Source organism: Plecotus auritus (genome assembly GCF_963455305.1).
Source record: "Plecotus auritus genome assembly, chromosome: 8".
In the NCBI taxonomy this organism is placed as follows: Eukaryota; Metazoa; Chordata; class Mammalia; order Chiroptera; family Vespertilionidae; genus Plecotus; species Plecotus auritus.
This window is the reverse complement of record NC_137782.1, coordinates 25,358,333-25,384,032: the sequence shown is the minus strand read 5'-3', so window position 1 is coordinate 25,384,032 and position 25,700 is coordinate 25,358,333. Positions and strand designations below refer to the sequence as shown.

The following is a 25,700-nucleotide window of genomic DNA, read 5'->3' as shown; positions in this document are numbered from 1 at the left end:
GCGAGGCAGCAGTTTAGGTGTTTACCTACGCCGCCATCTTGGATCTCTCGACACATCATAATTAAAATGCCAAGAGCAAAAGACAAAGAGAGAATATTAAAAACAGCAAGAGAAAAACAGTTAATTACCTACAAGGGAGCACCCATACAACTGTCAGCTGACTTCTCAACAGAAACTATGCAGGCCAGACAGGAGTGGCAAGAAATATTCAAAGTGATGAATAGCAAGAACCTACAACCAAGATTACTCTACCCAGCAAAGCTATCATTCAGAATTGAAGGGCAGATAAAGAGCTTCACAGATAAGAAAAAGCTAAAGGAGTTCATCACCACCAAACCAGTATTATATGAAATGCTGAAAGGTATTCTTAAAGAAGAGGAAGAAGAAAAAAGTAAAGAGAAAAATTATGAACAACAAATACATATCTATCAACAAGTGAACCTAAAAATCAAGTGAATTAAAAACCTGAGGAACAGAATAATCTGGTGAATATAATAGAATCAGGGGCATAGAAAGGGAGTGGACTGATAATTCTCAGGGGGAAAGGGGTATGGGGGCGTTCAGGAAGAGACTGGACAAAAATCATACACCCATGGATGAGGACAGTGTGGGGGAGGTAAGGGCAAAAGGTGGGGTAGGAACCGGGTGGAGGGGAGCTATGGGGGGGAAAAGGAGAAACAATTGTAATAATCTGAATAAAGATTTATTAAAAAAAAAAAAAAAAGAATATACAGGTGATGTAGTATAGAATTATACACCTGAAACCTATAAAAAAAAAAGAGAGAGAGAAAAACATTCTTGAGACCAAAAATTTTGAGAACAGCTACATAACATTATTCTGTCTATTTTGTATGTTTTTAAATTTCCATATTAATTTTTTTTATTTAAGAAAATAACAATAATTGGCAATTGTCTTTTCTTCTATACTATTTGGTCAAATTGCTTAACCTCAGTATCCTCATCTCTCAAGAGGCTAGATAATCCCAAAGCATGATTCTGTGAATCAAATCTGATCCCACACAGACACTGGGATGCTGTCCTCCACCCTGAGCTTCGACAGAGATCTGAGTTTCTCTGGGTTGAGGAAGAGGGAATATGCTCCTGTGTTAATCAGGTCCCATTAATTTTTCAAAGTAGACAACAGCCCACTTACTCATCTCCCATAGAGCCTCATCCATAATTGATCCCCAGCTGCACTTATCCAAATAGACAGAGGAGAGGCCCGGGGCACGTGGGGCTGTGGGAGGGCTTTCTGCTGATGAGCTTAGCCTCCGAATTAATGGCTGTCGTGAGAAAGCACTCACAGCCATGACATGTTCTAACTCAGTGGTCGGCAAACTCCTTAGTCAACAGAGCCAAATATCAACAGTACAACGACTGAAATTTCTTTTGAGAGCCGAAAACCGACTTCTGCGCATGGGCCATGAAGTTTCAATCACACTCTACGTGCGCGCCTGCACGTAGTATTTTGGGAAGAGCCACACTCAAGGGGCCAAAGAGCCGCATGTGGCTCGCGAGCTGCAGTTTGCCGACCACTATTCTAACTAAAGGCGCAGGCACCTCTCCTTCGATCAAGAATAATGAGGAGAGAGAAACAACTCCCTACATGCTCTGAAAGACTGTTCTGAGGTTATTTCTATGTACAAACCAGCTGGAGGGATGGATCTAAGCTAGCCCTGTGGGCAACTCAGGTCTATACAGACCTCAGCATGGTCAGCCCTCAGACCCCTTTATTCACCTCTACTCTCGTGGCCCCTACTTGAGGCCCTACGCCTCGGGCCCCGTCCTCCACCCAAAATAAATGCCAACTGGGTTGAAGATTTAAGTGTGTGTGTGTGTGTGTGTTCGTTTTGTTTTTTAATATATTTTTATTGATTTCAGAGAGGAAAGGAGAGGGAAAGAGAGATAGAAACATCACTGATGAGAAAGTATCACTGATTGGCTACCTCCTGCATGCCCCCTGCTGGGGATTGAGTCCGCAACCTGGGTGTGTGCCTGACCAGGAATCGAACCGTGACCTCCTGGTTCATAGGTCAGCGCTCAACCACTGAGTCACGTCGGCCGGGCTGTGTGCGTGTTTTTTAAAGACAACATAAAGTGAACATTTTTCAGATGAGCAAAGGCTTTGTGGTAAGAAAGAGGAAAGCAGCCCCGGCATGGGTGAGAGCTGGCCTGGCACTCCTAGCTGAATGAGAGCATGAGCAGTTTCACAGAACACCCACATCAGACAAGGTCACTCTGTGACATGGGTGAGCAAGACCACTCTGTAATCGTACCTGAACTGTGTGCGTTTGCCGGGAATGCTCTAACAACGTACCTCAAACTGAGTGGATACAATAGTAGTTCCTGTCTCACAGTCCTGGAGTCAGTGATCAAGATGTCTGCAGGGCCAAGCTCCCTCTGAAGGTGAAAGGAAAGATGTGTTCCAGGCTTCTCTCCTAGTTTCTGGTAGTTCCTTGGATTGTGTCAGCTGAAGCCCAATGTGTCCTTCCTGTACGTGCATCTCTGTATCCAAATTTCCCCTTTCACGAGGACATCAGTCATATTGGATTAGGGGCCCACTCTACTGGCCTCGTCTTAACTAATTACATCTGCAATTATGCCATTTCCAAAGAAGGTCATATTCTGATGCACTGGGGGTTAGGGCTTTAACACTTGAACTTGGAGGAGAGGACACACAATTCAATCAATAGTCCATGAATTTAGGCAAAATAAGGACATTGTTCAAACCACAAAAATGACCAAACATTTTAAGCAACCAAACAAGTTAGGTGACTTAAAAACAGAAATTTATTCTCTTATAGGTCTGGAGGCCAGAAGTCTGTAATCGGTCCCTCGGTCTCCCTGGGCTGAAATCAAGGTATGGGCAGTGCTGTGCTCCCTCTGGACGCTCCAGGAAAGAATCTATTCTTTGCCTCTTCCAGCTCTGGTGGCTGGTGGCATTCCTTGGCTTGTGGGCACATCACTCCAATCTTCAATGCCAGCATCTTCAAATCTCCCTAATAAACCTGGCATTGTGAAAAGAAACAAATGTGTGTGAGTGACTCCTTTCAGGAATGCTCCCTTGCTCACGACAGTATCACAAAGAAGAAAATGACTAAGTTTGTCTGCGAAGGACAGAGATCGTCAAAAAATGGCAGCGTAAGAATCTCCAAAAACCCTTTCCTCTGTTAAAGCAATGAGAACACTGGCTAAATTGCTAGAATCAACTACTTCAGAACACTAAGTTAACCAAAAGTTTGCAGCAATCTGGGGAAGGGGACTTTTTTTTTTTTTTAAAGAAAAACTATAAAACTTGGTAAGAACGGTGAGCTTTGTGGCATTTTTACCTGCCCTATTTTCATCTTCCTGCTCTCCAGCCCACAATAGCCTTGACAACTCACAGCCCATAATCACAGGGAAAAATAGCAGCCCAGCAGCCACAGGAGGAATCAGAACAGGGCTGGAGCTTCCTAAATCTCCATTCTCAAACAATCCTGTCGTTTGATCAGTCTGGCTGTCCCCTGGAAAGCCTTACTCATTAGGTTTGTCTTTATTTGACCTGGCTCAGAGCTGGCCCAGTGTGAACACAGACTTTTCCCTCCCAGAGGGCTTTTGTCAAAAACAATAAGTAGCAATTATTTAACATCCAGTGGCTGCCTGAGGGAGCGATAACAATTTGGGCAAACTAAAAGTTAACCAAAACACTTAAAAGGAAAAGCTGGAGCATGAAATTCCACATAGGGTTGTGAAAAGGCCACACCATGCCCAGGGCTGTGTGCATGATCAGGAAAGACATGAGAAGGCCCTTGAGGCGCCCTGCAAGCAGGAAGTGCAGGCTAGCGATGTAGACTGCTAGACTGAGTATAGAAAGCATGCCCGACATGCATACAGAAAGAACCCCTTTGCAAACTCTGGGAGACTTACTGGTTCCAGGAAATATCTGTCCAATTAATAACTGACCACAAAGCTGAGAAGAGACTTCAGTGGCCACAAACCCAGACTTTAACAAAAAATACAGACTTTACAGAATTAGTCCAGGAAAGTCACTAAACAACCAAAAAGTACCAAGAGCAAAACCAACAAACCCTAGGATGACAAGGAGAATCTGATTTGCAGAGTTGTCACAGTGCATTCTTTAGAATGCCCAACTTTCAACAAAAAATATTAAGTGACATGCAAAGAAAAAAGCAAGGATGGCCCATAGATGGGAGGAAAGCAGTCAATAAAACTGCCCCTGAGGAAGCACAGATATTAGACTTACTAGACAAAGCCTTTAAATCAGTTCTTTTAAATATGTTAAAGAACCCAAGGAAGCCAGGTCTGAAGAGTTAAAGAAACCTATCTCACCCCATGCACAAAAATCTACTCAAAATGGATTAAAGACTTAAGCATGAGACTAGAAATGATAAAACTCCTAGAAGAAAACATAAGGAAAAAGATCCTTGACATTGGTCAACATTTTTTTTATATGACACCAAAACCACAAGCAACAAAAGCAAAAATATCAAACTAGACTGCTTTTGCACAGCAAAGGAATCAACAGAGTAAAAAGGCAACCTACAGAATGGAAGAAAGTGTTACATACCATATATCTGATAAGGGGTTAACATCCTAAATATATAAGGAACTCCTACAACTCAAAAACCAAGAAAAAAAATGTTTAATAGGCAGAGAATCTGAATAGACATTTTTCAAAAGAAGATATAAAATAGCCAACAGGTATAGAAGAAGGTGCTCAGCATCACTAATCATGAGGGAAATGCGAATCCAAACCGCAATGGCCCTAACCAGTGTGGCTCACTTGGTTGGCGTGTCATCTCATGCACCAAAAGATGGAGGGTTCGATTCCCGGTCAGAGCACACACCCAGGTTTCGGATTTGAGCCCTGGTTGGGGAGCATGCAGGAGGCAATGGATCGATGTTTCTCTCTTTCTCTGTCTTTCTCTGTATCTCTCTGTGAAATCTATATATATAAAGAGGTAATATGCAAATTAGCCAGGATGCCTAAGGCGTTACAACCGGCTCAGGAGGAGGCTGCATCACAACCAGCTCAGGAGGAGCTGCGCATGCAGAGGGGTGGGAAGGGACTGCATGCCACCCCCAGCCCCGGCGGACACAGACCAGGGGTGGGGGGCATGCTCCGAGCGGCTGTGGCGTGGCTCAGAGCACGTCCCCGGTGGGTGGCAGTGGCGGCCGGAGCGAAGCAGCCTGGGTCCTGGGTGCTGGAGGGAAGCCGGTGCCGGCAGCCAGGGGAAGGAAGGCCTATTCTTGCACGAATCTTCGTGCATCGGACCTCTAGTCAATAATCAAAAAGCACAATAAGATATTACCTCATGCCTGTTAGGATGGCTATTATCAAAGATAACAAGGTAACAAGTGTTGGCAAGGGTCTGGAAAAAGGGAACTCTGGTACACTGTTGGAAAGACTGTTAAAAGGGCGTATGGGGGATACATGGGGATGGAAAAAAATAATAACATAAGTGGAAGGGGAACAAAAAGCCAGATAAAATAAGAGAACATCCTGATGATTCTCTAACACGAAGTTCAAGTAGAGGCACAATTAATTTAATTCATAGTGATGGATAGTTCTGTGGTGGTCACCTTGGAGTGGGAGGCAGAAATTGGCTGAAAAAGGGCATGAGGGAACTTTCTGGAAAGCTAGAAGTGTCCTCTATCTATACCTGTAAAAACGTCATGGATTACCAGTGATAAGTCACATGGAGATCATGGGCCCTTGATATGAAGTGGTGAGAAGGGCACTTCCCCTAAATCTGTAACTCCAGTCCAATCATGAGCAACATCTCAGAGAAACCCAACTGAGGAAGCTTCTATAAAATACCTGCTCAACACTGTCAAGGTCACGAAAATCAAGGAAACGGTCCCAGACCAGACAGGATTGAGGAGACGTGCGACCAAGTGCAATGCGGTGTCCTGCCTGGGACCCTGGGACAGGAAGAGGACCTTCCTGGAAACGCCGCTGAAATCCACAGAAAGCCGGGAGTTCTGTTAACAGTGACGTCCCAACGTTGGTCTCTTGGTTTTGGTAACTGCATTATGGCAGTGTACGGTATTAGCAGAGGGCCAACTGGGTGTGGGGTGCATGGGAACTCTGTTCTTTGGAATATTTTTGTGAACATGAAATTATTCCAAAATAAAGTTGGTTTTTAAAAAAAATCATCGAGCTGAATATTTAGGTTTCTCCTTTTACTCTATGTGATTTAGCTCTCTGTTGAATGTTGCTCCCCTGCCCGGCCAGCGCTCAGCCAAGCTGCAGCTTTTGGGAGCCCAGCCAGCAGCAATGATCCCCCACGTGGGCTCTCAGGAAAGGGCTGCTAACTGCCTCCTACAACACCTGCCGTTCCCAACGCAGTGATGCAACAGCCCCAGCAGGCCACGTTATTATTCTCTCCAAGGGATCTGAACTCTTTTTTCGGAAATGCTTTTTCCCTCTTGAATGTTACTGTTGAAAATTCAACCCCCCAGGTTGTGACACAGACACCAGTCAGTGAGCCAGGCTGCCCTGAGGCCCCACAGCCTCTAGTCACCCCCAGGAGCCGGCCCTGAGCCAGGTGCAGGGCTGCTTAAAGGATGTACAGGAGGAATCACCAGCTCTGCTGAGAGTCATCAGGTCAGGCCATGGCTGCATGACACAGTGATTAAAGCGTGGACTCCAGAGCCACGTTGTAGATTCAAATCCCAGCTCTACCACTCGCCAGGTGAGTGACCATGGGCATATTCATCAGCTGCTCAATGCCTCTGATTCTATATCTGAGATGAGGATACTAATTCCTTCCTCACACAGGGCCCTAAATTGTCTACATATACTGTACTTTAAAGTGTAAGGACCCACCTCACCAACTCTCCCTCTCTTTGTAATCCTGGGATTGCATCCTGTCTTCCCTCTGACTTTGGTTCTCCACCTCCCCACCACCAGCCCTTTAAACTGGGAGGCCTGACCCATGAGGGTAAGGCCTTTTATTTCACCGACAAATACCTACTGAGCCTTCTTTCACTGGGGAGACATTCCGCCACCTACTGCTGTGAAACAGGATGGAATCTGGCCTCTGGTTTTTTAAAAAATATGTTTTTATTGATTTTTTAGAGAGAGAGGAAGGGAGAAGGAGAGAAACATCAATGAGAGAGAGACATCAACATTGATAGGCTGCCTCCTACATGCCCCCTGCTGGGGAGCGACCTGCAAACTGGGCATGTGCCAAGACCTGAAATCGAACCTCCAACCCCTTGGTGCATGGTCCGACGCTCAACTACTGAACCACACCGGCTGGGCTTATCTGGCCTGTTTACGTCTCAGATTTCATACTTTCTCTGTACCAAAGGCCTTTCCCTTCCCCCTACCCGCACTCCTTCTTGCAACTAACTCCCACACACCCTTCAGATCACTCTGAAATGTCACTGCCTTCAGGAAGCCTGCACTGACTCTCCTTGCACTGCCCCCACTGTCCATCCTCCCAAACCCCCGCTCCTACCTTCCCCACTAGCCAGGAACTCATTGCATCTGTTTTATTCGCTGCTAAGTCATCTACAGGACGAAGCTCAAATTTGGCACCTGCAAGAACTCAGTTAATGTTTGGTAAATAAGCCAATGAATGAGTGAGGGAATACATGAGTGACCTGGGGGTGTTAGGGAAGGCTTCACCGAGGAGGTGGCATCTGCTTGCATCTTAAAGGATGAGTGGAAGTTCATCAGGGGAAGAGTGGGGGAGGGTGTTGCACTGTCAAGGGAATGTCTAGGAGTGTGGCCAAGCCTGACACTTCCTGGGGCCCAAAGGGGAAGTGGCATGGAGAGTAAGATACTAGGCTAAGATCTTCGGGGCTGATCTATGAGCCAGGAGCTGCCAACCCAGCAGAGCATCCCAATTGCCTAGGCCCCAACTAGTCCAGCTGGTCTGGATCCCCCATATTCTAATGACAGCCAAGGTCGGGGACCCCTGTTGGGACATCAAGAAGAAAGTTGGAGAGATTTTCAAGCAGGGGAGGGGCCTGACCCCATCTTCATATGTAATGGAGTGAGTGAGGCCAGACAGAAAGCAAAGTGTGATGAGAACAGCAGAAAGGGGGAAAATCGAGAGAGATTCAGGATCCCATTGAATGTAGGACAGGAGGGCATCCACGTTGGGGTTCAGTGATGAGGAAGATGAGTCCGTTCCACTACTCTGAAGCAGACAGAGAATCTACGACAAGCAGGTGTGTATGACCTGTGTCTCCTCGCAGCATCACTCACCCCTCCCAACACACATGCGCAAATGCACATGGGCGCACACTCAGCCTTTCCTCGCTGAAGCCAGCTGCCCATCACAGGGGACAGCATGCACACACCCACACGCCAAGCCTGGCTCACAGCTCTCCCACCTTATAAACACGTGCTTGCACACAGCATTGCGAGGTGAGGCCTGGCACAAAGCCAGTTTCCACGGTCTCCGTTTCCACGGAACAAGACAAGCAGTGGCTTCTAGAAGGAGCTTCAGGCTCCAACGGTTTTGCCTTTTCTGAGAAGCAATTGCTACTTTCATAAACACGGGGTGGGGCGGGGGAGACAGCACGGACAGACAGTGGCTAAGCTATTGCTCACGGTAGGCCAGACCTGATATAGAGAGGAGAGAAAAATCCAGCTTGTACTATCTTCAGGTATCACAGCATTGTGACTTAGAACAGCATCTACTGTATCTTGTTTCATTACAACTGTCAAAAGGAAAAAAAAATTGAATTACCATGCTAATGCCTTTTCTTTGGGTGAAATCTGTGGTGCAGGTACGTGGACATAAAATACACCATTAGCTGCTTTTAAGCTTGTCTTTAATGATGAAAAAACATGGTGGGGCACAAGGGAAAGACTTAACTAAACTCGGTCAGCCGGCAGCACTGGGAGCCTCTTGTAAACTGTAATGTGACAGTGCAGTTTCTTTTCCCTGGGAGATGACAGTTAATTCCAGACCAGGAAGGCTGTCAAAAATGCTTAGTTCTGCTCCACTTGAGTTAATTACCGGCCCTGGGGCAGGCTGCCCTCCACTCCTCTGCTAATGGGGCTGGGCTCCAGGTAAAAAATCCATTTGCAAGAATGTTTTCCTTGCTCCAGATCTAATTTATTGAATATCAAATATTTATGCCAATGCAATTAAAGTGACAACATTGCTCTCCCTTCTCCCTGGCCCCCAGTCCTGGCCAAGCCCAGGCTTGCTGACAGAATGCTTTATATCATCAGCACAGGGTAAAAGTTTTGCTTGAGCTTCTAAAGCAAGAGCTTTGAAACCTCCTCAACCCACCAAGTCACCTGGGATTCTCTTTCTTCATATATATACATATACACACACACACATACACCAGAGGCCTGGTGCATGAAAATTCGTGCACTTGGGGGGAGTCCCTCAGCCTGGCCTGCACCCTCTAACAGTCCGGGAGCCCTCAGGGGATGTCCGACTGATGGCTTAGGCCCACTCTCCGTGGGGAGCAGGCCTAAGCCACAGTCTGGCCTCCCTCTGCAGGAGGCGACCAGTGGGCTGATCAGGGGACAGAGCCAGCAGTGAGCAGCCAGCCATGCCCCCCATTGCCCCACCGGTGGCCTCCCTTTGTGGGAGACGACCAGGCAGGCAAATCAGAGGACAGCACCAGCCGGGGAGCAGCTGTCCCTGCCCCCATCTCCCTGCCACTGCCACCGGCCTCCCTCCCTCTGTGGGAGGCGACCATGTGTGCCAATCAGGGGACGGCACCAGCTGATAAGTGGCCAGCCTTCCCCTCCCCCCATCAACTGATCGCCACCGCCCCCACCCCCATCTCCTCCCTCTGCCTGCTGGCACGTGCCTTGGCTGGCCTGGCCCCACTTGCTCGCCAGCCCCACCCTCCCGCCGACCTGTTATTCCACCATTTGGTCGATTTGCATATTATGCTTTTATTATATGGGATACTAGAGGCCCGGTGCACGAATTTGTACATGGGTAGAGTCTGACCAGCCCAGCCCCAATTGGAGTGGATCAGAGCCCGGCCTGCTGGGGGGGAGAGGCCGGCCAGGGGGAGGGGCCATGGGAAGTTGGTCAGCCGCCCCCACCCCCAATTGGGCCGGTTGGCCAGCCGCAGTGGGCGTCAGAGCAACCAGTCGTTCTTGTCGTTCTGGTCATTCTGGTGTTCTGGTTGCTGGCTTTTCATATGTATAGAAATTTTTCTCATTATTTTTTTAAATTGATTTCAGAGAGGAAAGGAGAGGGAGAGATAGAAACATCAATGATGAGAGAGAATCATTGATCAGCTGCCTCCTGCATATCCCCTACTGGGGACAGAGCCCACAACCCGAGCATATGCCCTTGACTGGAATTAAACCTGGGACCCTTCAGTCAGCAGGCCAACACTCTATCCACTGAGCCAAATTGGCTAGGGCTCTTTCTTCTTCTTTTGCAAGCAGCCCTGTAGGTTAGAGAGCAACAGCTGAGAAGCCAGGCAGGGGTTAAAGAGAAGAGAGAGGGAGACACAACTTTAATTTTAATTCCAACATCCACTGTGGCCTCTGTGTTCCAGGCACCAGAATAGGCGATATGGTGAGAGAGATAGACAGACTTGGTCCATAGCCCAACAATCTCCTGGCCTGAGAGGGGACAACTCAGGACATAGGTAGAAGAGACAGGTCCTCATAGAGCATGTCTTTGGGGTCTCCAAGGCTTGAAGGCCCCAAAGGCCCCCTCCCATCCAATCAGACCTAAACTGCAGAAAGTTTCAGGTCTAGCCAAGCATAGTCCATCTTTCCCCAAACCCTAATCACCCAGCAAGAGAGCCTCAGACTATCCGGACTCTGGAGACTGGGGGCATTCCCCATTGCAACAGCTCCCAGCTCCCATCAACACCCCCATAAACTCCCCCATGAGTCTTTAGCATCACAAAACACATGATTGTACGTCTGCCCCAAGAGAGGGGTGACTGGTAAAGAGGAGCCAATGAGCAATCTAATGTGTACCTTCCTGCAGGTGTGCCCCAAAATGTGAAAAGTAATGTGTCTGTGGCATATCTGAGGTGGTGCAATACCTTCTGGCTGGGATTCTTTCAGAGACCTTGCTGTCCACACAGATCTCTCCCTTCTTGCAATGGAACAATTGTCTTTTCTTGGGTTTGAATTGGGTTTTGAAAGAGAAATAGGCATGCACAATGCTTGGTAGAGGGAACACAGGAGAGTGTGTTCAAAGAACTGGAAGTAGATTGATTTTTATTGGAGCTTGAATTGCAAGGGAGTGAGCCCTGGGAATATCAGCATCAAATGAGGTAATCTAAGCATGTTAGAAAATGTCAAGTCCTGGATAAATGTGAATTACTCCCCATATCACAGAGGTATTAGGGAACCAAATGATATGTTATATGCATTACATAAATTGCATTACATAAATTGTCATTGTTATAAGATATTTTGGAAGATGGATTAAGCTTCAACCATGGAGACAGATCAGGAAAAAATGTGTATTTTCATTTCTTTTGATCTTATCTTTTTAGAACTGTTATAAACTGAGATATTTTGATAAATTTCCTTTCTGTTCTCTTTTTCAGATGAACACATTGTACCCAACTTTAACATATACTGTTTAGATATTCTTGGTTTCCTGTCTGTCACTCCAACCGCCTTGCTTTAGATTTGACACTAGTGACAGTATTTTATGACCAGAAAATTCTTTGTCTGTGAGGGTAGCGGAAGGGGGTTGATATTTCTATCCAGTTCTACATCTTCAGTTATCAACCTATTCAAAGACATTATCACACCACACCTAAACTACTGCCACAATTTCTTAGCTGTCTGCTCTGCCTCTAGTTTCTTCTGTTCAAAATCATGTTCTTCTCAGCTGCTCAAATATCAATATCATTTTTACCATTGAAAATAACTATAGAAGAACCTCTGCTATAGCCACTGTGATAGGACAAGAAAAATAAAAGAGGTAAACCTGTTGGAAAGGAAGAAACAAATTTATCATTATTTGTAGACAATATAATTATATATCCAAAAAAAATCACAGAAAAGCTATTCAAACTAATGAGGTCAGTAAAATGATCTAATACAAAATGTATTATATACTACCAATAGCCAATTGGAAATTTAATTTTTAAAATATAGTTCATGATCTATATCCAGCTTCCTTGATTACATCTCCATGAGAATATATCACAGAAGCCTCAGTGCAAAAGTGGGTTTTGGATTTTCACCTCCAACCTGCTCCTCCTCCAGCACCTCCAGCACAGTGCCCCGGGGCTCCATTTACCATTTGCACAGGCAGACCCTTGGATTCATCCTTGCACTCTCCTCTCTCGTGGCTTAATATGTAAACCTGTCATCAGCCCTGACAGTATTACCTTTCATTTCCATCTGCTTCTTTCTCAAACCCAACTGCCTCCAGCACCTCTCACCTGGACAACTGTAGTAACGCCTCGCTGTTCTCCTGTGTTGGGTTCCTTGTTCTCTCTAAACTGTCTCCGCTAAGCAGTCATAAGGACCTTCTGAGAGTTGAAGCTAAACCACACCACAGATAGTCCTGCTCTAGCGTATAAAGCCCATATCCTAACCATGGCCTACTTCGCTCGGCTTCCTGAGGTCCTTACTGGCCCTTCCAGCTTTGGCTCCAGCCATTCACCTCCTCACTCGCTGTGCTCCAGCCACACCAGCCTCCTTTCTGTTTTCTCAAATCGCCCCACCTCTTTCCCACCTCAGAGCCTTCACTCTGCATCCCACGGTGGAAACGAGGATCACTAACCTTCCTTCAAGAACACTGAGCAGAGCCAGGGGACGTTAGTCCTTGTTAGAGATGACCTCAGTTCCCTGGGCCTCAGTTTCCCCATCTACAGCCTGGGTTGGTCGAACTGGAGGTTCTCTCTGGCATCTATGAGCTGAAGTCTCAATAAGAGGTGACAGCAGTTGAATTGTTAGGGGAGGAGAACAAGAAGTGAGGAGAGGAGACAGGGGAAATGGTCCCTGGGGGAAAGCTCAGAAAGAAAAGCCTCAAGAACGATGGGCAACCACTTTCTGGTTATTTAAAACACTACATGTCTACATGTCATCACTGTGTTTTGTTTTGTGTGTGTGTGTGTGTGTGTGTGTGTGTGTGTGTGTGTGTGTGTGTGTGTTTAAATATATTTTATTGATTTTTTTACAGAGAGGAAGGGACAGGGATAGAGAATTAGAAACATCGATGAAAAAGAAACATTGATCAGCTGCCTCCTGCACACTCCCTACTGGGTATGTGCCCGCAACCAAGGTACATGCCCTTGACCAGAATCAAATCTGGGACTCTTGAGTCCGCAGGCCGACGCTCTATCCACTGAGCCAAACCGGTTAGGGCTCATCACTGTGTTTTTATTGGCAGAACAACTCAGATTAAACCTTAACAGGATTTGGGACCATTGTAATCATCTTGTCACGAGGAGAGAAAATGCCAGCCAACTTGTAGTATTTAAATATTAAATACATGCGTTCTATTGAAAGCCTGATTCCATTCTGTGAAAATAATTCATATCATCCAGAGACAAGAAGAAGAAAATAAACCTCATTCATCCATGTAAACAAGTTTCTACAGCCAAAGGAAGGGACGCATCCATGTAAACAAGTTTCTACAGCCAAAGGAAGGGAAGCCAGTCTCCCTGGCTTCCACGGAGACTGTTGGTTGCCAACTCAAATCTCCTTCTCTTACTTGTAAAACTTTGGTTTCTTCGGAGGAGCAATGTAGCCAATTAAAATGCTACATTTCCCAGCTGCCTTTGCCAAAAGGGGTGGTCACATGGCATCGCATGGCAAATAATATGTAAGCGGAAATTGCCGGGTGGACTTCAGAGAAATGTCGTCAAAGGTAGGGCAGCCTCAGTGGGCACATTTTTTGTCCTTTGCGTTTTAGGCTTTCCTCTTCTCCCTTCTTCAACCATCTCATGACCTTCAACTATCTTGTGACCTTGAGGTGTCCATAAGGGACAGGCCAAGAAAACCAGAGACCTCTATTCAAACCCCCGCTCTTGGAGTATCAGGATGATGGAGTCTAACCAACTGAGCTACCTGGCCGGGGCTAAATCCCAGCTCTGCCACCTGCAAACTCTATGAACATGGACAGTTCATTTACCTTCTCTGAGCCTCATTCTTATCTACCAAAGGGAGTCACAATGCCTCACTTGAGATACTGTTGGGATTAATGGAAATATTTTATCCCACATAGGTGACAGTGCTTTGTAAATTATGTAACTCTAAAAACAACGACAGGTGGTTTGTTCATTTGTTTGCTTCCTCCCCTTGTTTTGTAAGTGACAGGTTTTTCTCCCCACCTTAATCTAGAATACTTTACAAGTAAGAATGTTATATTTCTATATGGAATTCTTTCATAACAGGAATATCTATTTCCTTGGCATGATACCAATCCATTATGTTATCAGATGCAGCTAGAGGTTCTTTTGTATACAGTCTGACCATGTGCAAATCACAATTTAACTTGTATTCTCCAACTGCAGCATCAAATATCTTCTAAGTTAACCAGAAATTTCAGATGCACCATCCTTAAAAAAATTATATTTTTAAAGGTGTGGGTTTATTTTATTGAACATTTAAGAGGTCTTATCAATCTACAACTCCACATCCTTCATAGCAATTTTCTTGAATTATTTATTTAAATATGTCATCCCTTTCATTGTCTGTGTTTCCTCATTCTGGAACTCCTATTATTTGGATATTGGACCTCTTAGTCTGTTTCTCCAATTTCCTTATCTTTTGATAAGATATCTTTCTTATCTGTATGTTAGGCAAAGGACCATAAAAAAAAACATTAAAAAAAAACCAGGAACCATCTCCCTAGAAGGCAGTGGGGAATTAGAAATAATATTTTTTCCACACCCAAAACAAAACAAAACAATTACTTAGATATTTTTTTTAACTGCTCTCCTGGATAACATTTGGGCTAAAGAGGAAAAATTTCAAAATTGCAAGCAAGCTCTTTAAAAACAATGAAAAAAAGAAAATCATATAAGAAATCTTATTGGATGAGGCAAAACTGACTCATAGGCAAATTCATAACCTTAAGTGCCTTCATAGTTAATAAAAATGAAAATGGGTAAAATAAACATTCACTTAAATAATTTGGTTTTTATAGGAGATCAAAGAAATCTGGAAAATATAGTTAAAGCAAATCTTATTGATTAGTAGTAAAAAAAAATTAACACGTAGAATTAATAGATAAATTTTAGGGTTAGTTCATGAAATAGCCTTGTTTCCTCCATTAGAGGAAGCATAAATATCTATATATAAAAGCCTAAGCGACCATCACAACTGAACAGATGACCGGGTGCAGGCTGGGCTGAGTGGACCCCTCCATGCACGAATTTCGTGCACCGGGCCTCTAGTATGTTATAAACACAATGAGGGAAATTGTGGCTTTTAAAACCGTAAGAAGACTCTATGCATAATTACAAGCTATTTTTAAAACTTCAGTTAAATTGATTATACTACCTGGATAGCCCAACAATAGAGGAAAAATCATAAGAAGTTGCCCAAGTATTGCCTCTAAAATGGCTTCCAGCTTCAGATGATTTCATGGGCACACTACTGCAACCTTTCACAGAACAAATAATTTCCATGTAACAGAAACCCTTTCAGAGCATGAAAATGATGTAAATCTTATCAGTTCATTTTATTTTATTTTTATTTTTAATTTAAATTTTTTGTTGTTGGAAGTATTACATCTTAGTTCATTTTACAAGGCTAACAAAGCTATTGATATAATGTTTCAGATAAATCTCAAAAATATCATGTTGAATGAAAAAATGCCAGACACTGGAAGTATAAATTATATAATCCCAATTATATGAAGTTCAAGGAGAAACAAATATAATGTCTGGTGGTAACAATTAGAAAGTGGTTGCTGGAGGTGGGCGTGGAGGACTGCCTGGGAGGAGTTCTGGGGAACTTTCTGGGGCCCTGAGGATGTTCCATATCTTGATCTGGGGGATGGCCACTAGGTGTATATATATATATTTGTCAAAAGTTATCAAGTTGTACACTTAAGATTTGTGCATTTTATCGCATATAAACTAGTGACCCGGCGCACGAAATCGCGCAAGTCCCGGAATCCCTCCCTGTGTGCGCCTCCCCGCACATGCTGCCCCACCCTCCCACCCAGAAAGAGTCCCGCGGCCGCCACCCCCACTGCTGCCATGGGAGGCGGGACCCAGAAACCTGCCCGCTGCCCTGGCAGACCCAGAAACCCTCCCGCCGTGCCAGTGGGACCCAGAAATCCACCCACACCTCCGGTCAAGTCCTCCAGATTCAAGTCCCCACCTGCACGCACACAGACTTAGCCATGCACGCAGCCCCACCCACCCACGTGTGCCTGCTGCACACACAGCTTCCTGCTGATCGGTCGTAACGGCGTGAGGGTGTCACAACCATTAGTATATTAGCTCTTTATTATATAGGATTATACCTCAATAATGTACTGTTAGGAAAGAGAAAACCTTCCAACCATAACTTAAAAGGCAGCCAAAAAATAGCAGGTTAATTACACTTAATATGTTTCCTATGCAAAAATACTGAATAAAATATAGGCAAAGGTAGTCTTGGAAAAGATTAGAAGAATAATACATCAAAAACTGCAAGGTTATTTAGATATTAGAAGTCAATTACTATAATAATTCAAAATTTAAAAGCACATCATAAAAATATTTAAATTAGTTTATAAAATACATGACTTTATAAACTAATTTCATGACTTTAATTCCTAATAAACTTAGATACAAAAAGATGATACTTTAACATGACAAATAATATTTATCTCCAACCAAAAGCCCAAATCATCCTTAGAGAAACTCAAGAGGCCACCTCATTAATGTCAAGTACACAACGAGGCTGGCCTCCCTTCCCACTGCTGTTCACTATTGTTCTGAAATCTCTCAGCAGTGGAAACGGACCAGAACTGGATATGAATTACAACTATAGGAGAGAAAGAGACAAAAGTATTAATTTTAGTCCAGGGTAACATTGTCTTTCAACAGAACTCAAGAGGGCCAACTGAAAAACAATATTCTGACCGGTTACAAAATAAATATGCAGGTACAAGAAGGGTGCTCGCTGAAGCATTGCCACAAAGAACAATTGGAAACCACCTACGTGTCCAATAACAGGAGGCTGGATAAATAGAAGCATACACATGCAATAGAACGCTATACAGCAGTTAAGATAAATTTAGTATATGCAAAAATATTAGGTGAGAAAGAAAATGAAGAATGTTATACAGTGTGGTACTTTTTATTTCTATTTTTTTATTAACCCTCACCAGAGGATATTTTTTCCATTAATTTTTAGAGAGAGTGGAAGGAAGGGAGGGGGAGAGAGGAGGACGGGAAAGAGAGAAACATCCACTGTTTGTCTGCTGCCTGGGCCCCAGGCCGGGCTGGGGATGGAACCTGCAACCCAGGTACATCCTCTGACAGGGAGTCAACCTGTGACCCTTCTGTGTGCAGGCAGTGCTCTAACCAATTGCTTGCCAGGGCGCACAATGTGGTATTTTTAATGCAATGTTTAAAAATGCACTAAATTTACACTGTTTGGAAAGTTTGGGTGGGGGTGGGGGATATGGTTGTGAAAGATACCAAATTTGGGACATTAGCTGCCTGTGGGGAGAGATGAAGGGGAATGAGATTGGGGAGGAATAAAAAAGGGGCTTCAGCTATGGTTGCACCTTGTTATTTAAGGAATAAAAAGTCCTGGGGAAAACATCGACATCTGACAAGCAGACACAGCCTGGCAGAAATAATTCCCAGTAAGTGCCCTTGTGGCCCTGGACCAGTCACCCCCACACTCCTCCCCAGCAACCACTCCTCTGATTTTTGTCACCTCAAATGACTTTTGCTAGTTCTTAAAGTTTATTTAAATGGAATCATAGGTTTCCTTCCAGGTCTTCCTTGGTCTCCCCGCTGAAGACTGGCCTCCTTTATTTAGGACACCAAGTGTCCTTGCGGCAGCCTAAGCCACAGCTGAGGACTGAACACCTCAGTGCTCATGGCCACCATGCAAATCAGGGGTATGAATTAAAATATCTAGCCGAAACCGGTTTGGCTCAGTGGATAAAGCGTCGGCCTGCGGACTGAAGGGTCCCAGGTTCGGTTCCGATCAAGGGCACGTGCCTTGGTTGCGGGCACATCCCCAGTGGGAGGTGTGCAGGAGGCAGCTGATTGATGTTTCTCTCTCATCGATGTTTCTAACTCTCTATCCCTCTCCCTTCCTCTCTGTAAAATATCAATAAAATATATTTAAAAAATTTAAAAAAAATATCTAGACACCATCTTTCACCTATTAAAATGGCATAGGTTTTTTTTAAATACGTTTTTGTTTTGTGTGTGGGTGTGTTTTGTTTTTGTTGTTAATCCTCATCCGAGGATATTTTTCCCAATGATTCTTTTTAGAGATAGTGGAATGGAGGAAAGAGGCGAAGAGAGAGAGAGAGAGAGAGAGAAAGAGAGAGAGAAACCAATGTGAGAGAGATACATCAATTGGTTGCCTCCTGCAACCCGACCGGGGCCAGGGATCAAACCTGCAACCCAGTTATGTTCTTCTGACGGAGAATTGAACCTCCAACCTAACCAACCGAACTACACTGGCCAGGTGGCATAGATATTTGTTTTAAGTTAATACCCAGAATTTCAGAATTTCCATATCCTCTGGAGAGAGCATTAAATTATGAACCTTTCTATGAAAAGAATTTGACCATCATTTCAAAAGCCTTAAAAAGGTTCATGTAGCCCTAGCCAGTTTGGTTCAGCGGATAGTGCATTGGCCTGTGGACTGAAGGGTCCCCAGTTCGATTCCTGTCAAGGGCACATGCCCAGGTTGCAGGCTCGATCCCCAGAGTGGGGCATGCGGGAGGCAGCCAATCAATGATGTTTCTATCTCTCCCTTTCCCTTCCTCTCTGAAATCAATAGAAATATCTTTAAAAACATAAAAATACAGAAAAGGTTCATGTATACCTAAGCATTTCACCTCCATCCCAGAACTTACCCTGAATTCCACAGTTAAATATTCACCTGCCTGTCAGCCACCATCTCCACTTGGGTCTCTAACTGGTGCCTTAAAGCATGGCCAATACCACGCTCCCAATTCCTACTGCTCCTCTGTGTCTCAGAGCTCTTCCTCCTGCGAAAACTCTACCTTGCCCGTTTCTCGGAACCAAAACCTTCCTGTCATCCCTGACAACTTTCTTTCATGGACATTAAATCCAGGGGGGCGGGTACTAAGCTTCAAAATAGATTCAAAATCCAACCCCTTGCCACCACCTCTGTCACCAACACCTGGTTCCAGCCACCATCATCCGCGGGACTCTCCCTGGCCCATTGTAATAGCCTCTCTGCTCGCCCTGCCTTCACTTCGCCCTCTTCCAGATTGTCCTCAATATGCCAGAAGGATCTCTGAGTCAAATCAAATCACTCCTCGCTCAAAATCCTCATTGGCTCCCTTCTCAGAGGAAAGCAAGCCCATATAAAGGCATATAAGGCCATACATGATATGCTACTTCTCTCACCTACACCTCAGTGAGGCTACATAATCATAAACTCCAACATTGCACAATGCCAGTGCCAGAGGATTAGATTCTACCTCAGTGAGGGTGCTGGTACTGTATATAAAAAATGGTTTACTTGTGCCTCTCACAGTTTGCAACCACTGAGATGTTAGCACAGCACTCCTATTCAAAACAAAACAAAACAAAGAGCTTATAAAGGGAATTTCTGGGAGATGTGCAGAGTCAACAACACAGCTCTCTCTGGATGTCCCCTTGATCCAGCCCTTCCTGCATCCCACATAGCTCTTAGAGTCCTAGTGACCTAGTATAAAAGGTTATCTGTTTTATGGACAGTTGCTGTTAGTAAACTAGTCAATCAGAACATACATTTAGAATAAATGATCAGACTAAATTCTAATTGCTTGGACAACAGAAATGCTTCACTTTGTTATCTAAATGGATAACATTATATGGCCATTTCTGCTGAGGTCTACAGTTTGTCAGGGCCAAGGATCACTCCTCACACTAAATTAATCATCCTGTATTAGAGGCCCGGTGCACGACATTCGTGCCTGAATGCCACAGTTAAATATCCACCTGCCCACAGGGAATGGGCCTAAGCCGGCAGTCGGTCATCCCCTGAGGGGTCCTTAGCGCTGCTGTGGAGGCAGGAGAGGCTCCTGCTACCCGCTGCACTCGCCAGCCATGAGCCTGGTTTCTGGCTGAGCAGCGCAGGGGGAGCAGGCCTAAGCCGGCAGGCAGACATCCCCTGAGGGGTTCTGGGCTGCGAGAAGGTGCAGGCCGGGCTGAGGGACCCCCCTCCAGTGCACGAATGTTGTGCACCAGGCCTCTAGTTGGAATATAAAAACTCTAAGACAGATGGAATAACTGGTCTCCCCAGGGGCTCTTGTACTTCTGTGTGCAGTCCATACATGTCCCTTTTGAGCTTCTTGCTTCCACCCAGGCAGTCTGCCTACCAGCTCTCATTTCTTCACTGATTTGTGAATTTGCTTTACATTATGAGCACCGGGTCTGAGACAGGCTCTGTGCTGGGCACTCGCAAAGCTGAGACTGGGAGCTCTGAGCACCACATAGAGCCAGAAAATGAGCCAGAAGCGAGGTGGGGACGAGGATGGGCCGGAAAACACTAACCACGCTCAGAGTGATACAGGCTCCGGGAGATGACTTCACTGACCTCATAACAGAAGAGAAAACAGAGGCACAGAAAGATTGAGCGACTCCCTGAGGTCACATGATCAGTAGGTGCAGACCCAACCAAAACCCAGGCAGCCAATGCTTAAACCAGAAATCACCCCACAGTGCTCCTCACCAACGGTGCTCCTCACCCCACAGTGCTCCTCACCCCACAGTGCTCCTCTCCCCACAGTGCTCCTCTCCCCACGGAGCTCCTCTCCCCACGGAGCTCCTCACCCCACGGAGCTCCTCTCCCCACGGAGCTCCTCACCCCACAGTGCTCCTCACCCCACAGAGCTCCTCTCCCCACAGTGCTCCTCTCCCCACGGAGCTCCTCTCCCCACGGAGCTCCTCACCCCACAGTGCTCCTCTCCCCACAGTGCTCCTCACCCCACAGAGTTCACCTCCCCACGGAGCTCCTCATCCCCACAGAGCTCCTCACCCCACAGAGCTCCTCTCCCCACAGTGCTCCTCACCCCACAGTGCTCCTCTCCCCACAGTGCTCCTCTCCCCACAGTGCTCCTCACCCCACGGAGCTCCTCTCCCCACAGAGTTCCTCTCCCCACGGAGCTCCTCTCCCCATGGAGCTCCTCACCCCACAGTGCTCCTCACCCCACAGTGCTCCTCTCCCCACGGAGCTCCTCTCGCCACAGAGTTCACCTCCCCACAGTGCTCCTCACCCCACAGTGCTCCTCACCCCACAGAGCTCCTCTCCCCACAGAGCTCCTCACCCCACAGTGCTCCTCACAAACAGAGCTCCTCACAAACAGTGCTCCTCACCCCACAGTGCTCCTCTCCCCACAGTGCTCCTCACCCCACAGAGCTCCTCTCCCCACAGAGCTCCTCACCCCACAGTGCTCCTCACAAACAGTGCTCCTCACCCCACAGTGCTCCTCTCCCCACAGAGCTCCTCTCCCCACAGTGTTCCTCTCCCCACAGAGCTCCTCTCCCCACAGAGCTCCTCTCCCCACGGAGCTCCTCTCCCCACAGAGCTCCTCTCCCCACAGTGCTCCTCTCCCCACAGAGCTCCTCACCCCACAGAGCTCCTCTCCCCACAGAGCTCCTCACCCCACAGTGCTCCTCACCCCACAGTGCTCCTCTCCCCACAGAGCTCCTCTCCCCACAGTGCTCCTCTCCCCACAGAGCTCCTCTCCCCACAGTGTTCCTCTCCCCACAGAGCTCCTCACCCCACAGTGCTCCTCACAAACAGTGCTCCTCACCCCACAGTGCTCCTCACCCCACAGAGCTCCTCACCCCACAGTGCTCCTCACCCCACAGTGCTCCTCTCCCCACAGAGCTCCTCTCCCCACAGTGCTCCTCTCCCCACAGAGCTCCTCTCCCCACAGTGCTCCTCTCCCCACAGAGCTCCTCACCCCACAGAGCTCCTCTCCCCACAGAGCTCCTCACCCCACAGTGCTCCTCACCCCACAGTGCTCCTCTCCCCACAGAGCTCCTCTCCCCACAGTGCTCCTCTCCCCACAGAGCTCCTCTCCCCACAGTGCTCCTCTCCCCACGGAGCTCCTCACCCCACGGAGCTCCTCACCCCACGGAGCTCCTCTCCCCACAGTGCTCCTCTCCCCACAGAGCTCCTCTTCCCACAGTGTTTCTCACCCCACGGAGCTCCTCTCCCCACGGAGCTCCTCACCCCACGGAGCTCCTCACCCCACAGTGCTCCTCACCCCACAGTGCTCCTCACCCCACGGAGCTCCTCTCCCCACAGAGCTCCTCACCCCACAGTGCTCCTCACCCCACAGAGCTCCTCACCCCACAGTGCTCCTCACCCCACAGTGCTCCTCACCCCACGGAGCTCCTCTCCCCACGGAGCTCCTCTCCCCACGGAGCTCCTCACCCCACGGAGCTCCTCTCCCCACAGTGCTCCTCTCCCCACGGAGCTCCTCTCCCCACGGAGCTCCTCACCCCACAGTGCTCCTCTCCCCACGGAGCTCCTCACCCCACGGAGCTCCTCACCCCACGGAGCTCTTCTCCCCACAGTGCTCCTCTCCCCACGGAGCTCCTCACCCCCACAGCTCCCATGCCTCTAGCGCCCAAGTGAGGACTGAAGGTCAGTTCTCATCCCTGGGTAGTGCACCTTGATTGATCGCTTTACTCCCCACCATTCAAACATCTCTCCGGTTTAAGAGAAATCACCCTGTGTGTGGCCAATGACCCTGCTGGATGTGCCTGTCCCCACTCCCCAAGAGGCCAGTCTGCCCTCCTCTTTATCTAAATCCTCTCACACCTGGATCTCCGCCTGCCCACCTGCACAGTGTGTGAGAGGGTCAACCTGAGTGTTTCGGGGCCACGTGGGAGCCAGGGGCCTCTCTCAGAGCTCAGCTATAAGTCCCCAAAGGCTGCCGAGGCCACTGGTAAAATCCCAGCAGAAGAAGCCAGCAAACCAAGAGGTGCCTTAGCGACAGGCCTTGGAAGCAAGGCTCTTTGTAACTTCATTCTTCCCTCTCAAGGGCCCGAAGCGAAGATGAGATCGGAAAGGAGCCCTTGGCAAGAGCAAAGGAGAACGCTCAGCCTCCAGGGCCCCCTCCCTGTGCCCAAGTTCTTGTTTCGATAGGAGGTAGGTTTGGCCTCTCCACACCCATCGTGTTCCCAATTTTCTGGACCAGGGAGAACAGCAGGACCACCCTGGGGAGACACTGTGACCCAATCACACAGACGCTCCAAGCTGCATGGTATTGAGCTGCTTCTTTCCCTTGAGTCTCTCTGCCTCCCCCCTCCCTGCTCCAGCCAAAGGTAGGCTGTGGGCAGGGACCCACGGAGAAGGGCCGTCTGGAGAAGCCACCGGGACCGTCACTTGAAGGCAAGAGCCTGGGCTCTGAAACTCCAGCTCCACCACCTCCAGCGTGGTGACCTCGCAGGAGTGAAGGAGATGCGCCGGTGGAGCCCCTGGCAGAGGGCCGCCTCGCGCAGCCGGGCTCACGAGCTTTAGCAATCTCTGCTCTTGACAACAAACACCTGTGCACAGCATGTCGCCACTGTGAAAGCCCTTCCACAGACATGTTATCTGGACGTCATCCAGCCAAGGTCCCATGCACTGAGGGCCCCAGGAAGACCTGTGTGAGGACCGAGTGAGGTCATGTGGTCTAAGTCCTAGCTGTGCTTGGCATCCAGTGCAATGCCTGTTCCCTATCAGAGGCCCATTGGAGCAGGTCATGGAGACTCAGACAGATTATGGGATGGGGCCAACGTCACATTGGTAAATGGTGGAGGGTGGCTTTGACCCACATTTGCCTACTCCTAAGTCTCTTTCCTCAGTGCTATGTTTCGGATCCTGGCAAGGGCTTGGGTTCCCCTGAGGCTGATAGAGTTCCCAGCCTCGATATGAAGAAGTCAGGATGCACCAGTGTTGGAGCATGTTCAAGAGCTAACTAGAGGCTGGGAGTTAAACGACCTGGGCTCAATCCTGACTCTACCACTTTTGATCTGTGTTCTTGACAAATGACCCAACCTCACGGGGTCTCAGTTTCCCCATCTGTAAAATGGGGATACAGTAATATTAGTATCACCTGACAGGGTTGTGAGGAGCATTAACTGAAATAATATATATAGAAGGCTTAGAATAGTGCTTCAACACATTAAGCAAATATTATTTTCCTGTTATGATCACACTTGGGTGTCAGGCACCAGAGTCAGTTTGCCATGTCTCTTCCCTTAGATCAGTGGTTCTCGAGCTTCCTAATGCCGCGGCCCTTTCATACAGTTCCTCGTGTTGTGGTGACCCCCGACCATAAAATTATCTTCATTGCTACTTCATAACTGTAATTTTGCTACTGTTAGGAATCGTAATGTAAATATCTGTGTTTTCCGATGATCTTAGGCGACCCTGCTAGCGGTTCTCATCCTGTGGGACCATCGGAAAACACAGATATTTACATTACGATTCATAACAGTAGCAAAATTACAGTTATGAAGTAGCAACGAAAATAATTTTATGGTTGGGGGTCACCACAACATGAGGAACTGTATGAAAGGGTAGCGGCATTAGAAAGCTTGAGAACCACTGCCTTAGAGGCATTGCTACGATTCTCTAAGGGTGTGGTCCTTCCTGCCTAACTGCTCAGGCAAGGTTGCTGCATCGCACCACTCCAAGGGCGCATATTCCCTCATTATATCCCACAACAGCCCTTTGGTGTAGGTATAATTATCCTCATTTTTAAGAACAGAAACTGAGCCTCAATGAAGCTAAATAAACCTCCCAAAACCATACAGCTGGCATGTGGTGGAGGTTTGAACCCAAGCTCACATGACTCCAAACACTTTGAACTCTAATACTGTTTCTAAGTAGTTTCATCTCTGCCCATGTTTTTTTTTTAATTGATTTGAGAGAGAGACATCAATTTGTTGTTCCACTTATTTATACATTCATTGGTTGATTCTTGTATTCTACAACTCTGCCTTGACTGAGGATCAAACTTGCACCCTGGGTGTATCGGAACAATGCTCTAACCAACTGAGATACCCGGCCAGGCGTCTGCCCATGGTTTTAATTGCCATCGATAAGCTAGAGGCTCCCAGACATTTATCTGCAGCCCCCGCATCTCATCTCCCTGTTCAATATCTCTATTGTAAGGTCTTCCAGACAACTCAGATTCAACATGTCCAAAATTTAACTCATCAGCTTCCACTGAAAACCTAGCACTCCCCTCCACCAAGAGACCCACACTGGAAACCTGGCTGTCATCCTGACTCTTCTTCTCCCTCCCTCCCACCTACATCCCACAAATCACATCCCACAAATCACCAAGTCCTATTCACCCTCTTTCTAGCTCCACGGCTTGTTCCCTGGCCTAGACCACCATCGTCTTACTCCTGCGTCCGCGTAATCTTTAACTGAGCTTTGAGCTCTCTGCGTTCACTCTTCCTTCTGCAGCCTCGTTTCCCTTCATGCAGTAGCGAGAGTGCTTTCTAGAAGCACAAACCTTATCACATTACTCTCCTGATTAAAACCCTTCAACAATAATTGCAAATTCTTATGTGCTATTCACTGGTATAAGCCCTTTACATATATCGAC

At 47.0% G+C, this 25,700-nt stretch overlaps 1 protein-coding gene across 1 annotated transcript in view; it reads right to left on the bottom strand.

Moving 5' to 3' along the window:
- Positions 1–25,700, bottom strand: part of TOX2 (TOX high mobility group box family member 2) — a gene marked incomplete at its 5' end in the record, with an annotated part of 199,362 nt that overhangs the window by 172,757 nt on the left and 905 nt on the right. The window lies entirely within an intron of this gene.